The 1,824-nt window shown below is 60.4% G+C and overlaps 1 protein-coding gene across 1 annotated transcript in view; it reads left to right on the top strand.

The window, feature by feature from the left end:
- The first annotated feature begins 1,153 nt into the window (after positions 1 to 1,153).
- Positions 1,154 to 1,824, top strand: part of LOC127751945 (large neutral amino acids transporter small subunit 2-like) — a 6,748-nt gene continuing 6,077 nt past the window's right edge. Inside the window, exon 1 of the mRNA XM_052276276.1 lies at positions 1,154 to 1,558. The gene's annotated coding sequence lies outside the window, so the exon portion shown is untranslated. The remainder of the gene's footprint in view (positions 1,559 to 1,824) is intronic.

The following is a 1,824-nucleotide window of genomic DNA, read 5'->3' as shown; positions in this document are numbered from 1 at the left end:
CCGGCGATGTGGTCTCCGGAATGCTTCGAAGAACTTTGGAAAACTTCCGAAGGGCCGAGGCTGGCGATGGTCGTTCGTTGACACCTCCGGGGGTCACCACCCACACCACTGACGCTCCTCGGCACCGGGGCCGGCCAGGACACCGGCCATCTCCCTCTTGGCGTGGTCGTCTCGGGGACTGGCACTCCACCACCTTGAAATGAAGCCACCGGCACCTGGAGCAAAAAAGTAAAAGTCGAGTGTCGGTCGATCGCAGGGACGGCAATCACGACTGTCTCAGCCGACTCGGCTCGGCTTTTCCATATTTGTGGTCGTGTCAGTGTTCGCAGTGCGAGGGGGCTGCTTGGAGTGGACGCGGTGAGGGCGGCGACACGCGTGACGTCACTCACGCGATAAGGGAGGCCGGGCCCCACTGACCTGCGGCGCTGGCGCTTGTGTGTGAGTGTGTGTGCGCGCGCGCGCGTGCGTGTGCGCGGGGGAGTCGTCACCACAGAATAGACAGCCCCCCCCCCCTCTCCCTGGCAGGTGGCGGCGCAGGCAGGGCCACACGCACAGCCCTACGCCACGCCACGCCGCCGGCAAAAGTCGCGCGCGGTTCAGTTTTCGCGCCTCCGCTCCGCCGCCGCCACGGCGTCGCGTCGCACGAGGCCCCCGCGGCGCCGCGTAGGTATGTGTACTCAGCCGCGAAATCCCACCGAAGCCAAAGCAAGCAGAGCAGTCGGCGGCGGGGGTCAGTGCCTCCCGCATGTTGTCGAGGGGAATAAAATGGGGAAGAGGGCTGAGTTACTTTCATAATGGCGGGAACGGCAGACAGAGTCAACATACTGAAGAAATTGTCCCTTTTGTTTAGGTTTGGATTATTTCTGGACTGGAGTTATTGGGAAACGGTCAACACTTTATTCTGTTTCCAAGTGAAAATAATTTTCGTAACCTGTGAGGTGAGGTGAGGTGTTATACCTATTTTTGCTATTCAACTCAAAATTATTATTATTGTTTTGTTGTTGTTTTTTTTCTCTTTTTTGCCGAGGGGATGTTACATCGATGGGGGCGTCGCAATTGTGTGGGGTCCAATCGTCATCGTCTTGCTATTGCAGGAAGTATTTATATACAACACTTTGGTCCTATCGCGGACAGATTCCACTAAAGCGGCGGGCCGAGCAGATCTCATCCGATCTCATCGGGAGTGGCGCGCCGAGGCTGCCGAAGGGAGCCGAGCCGAACACGGACAGCACTCGGAGCGCGTCGCGTCCCGCCGCGCGTCGCCTCGCTCCCTCGTCTCGTCGCAGAGAGTCCCGCACCGGCACGACGCGGTGCGGGCGAGCACGCGTTTTCATTTTCGTCAGCCGGTCCTGCCGGAGCGGAGCTCGTCCTGCCCGAGGCCGCCGCGGCGCGAAAAACCTATCGGACGGTAGAAGTGTCGGTGCGCGCGCGCGCCCAAAGTGCGGACCGTTCGGACCAGGTGACCGGCCAGTGTCGCCTGCAGGAGACAGGGAAGTCCCCCCACGTGGACCTCGAGGAGGACACGCGCCGCAGGGCTGCCCTCCGGGTGACTGATTGAGTGAGTGTTTGTTTTTGTTGTGGTGAGGCGACAGGTGCCGGGAGTAACAGAGTGTGAGAGAGATGGAGAGATGCGCCCGGGGTAACGTGGTGACGGCAGTAAACTCTGTGCGTGTGAAGGGCTTAACCGGAGGCGTGGATCCGCGAATCGTTCGACTGGCAAATGGCTGTTCGGCTAGTGTAGCCAGGACTTGCCCGCCATGCTGTCCAGTGATGTGCAGCTGGAGGAATAGCTGGCGCTATATAAGAGCCCCCCTCCCACACCCC

This window comes from Frankliniella occidentalis, unplaced genomic scaffold, assembly GCF_000697945.3.
Source record: "Frankliniella occidentalis isolate FOCC.00 unplaced genomic scaffold, Focc_3.1 Scaffold2376, whole genome shotgun sequence".
NCBI lineage: Eukaryota > Metazoa > Arthropoda > Insecta > Thysanoptera > Thripidae > Frankliniella > Frankliniella occidentalis.
The sequence above is the reverse complement of the archived record's forward strand: the minus strand, read 5'-3'. Positions and strand labels throughout refer to the sequence as shown.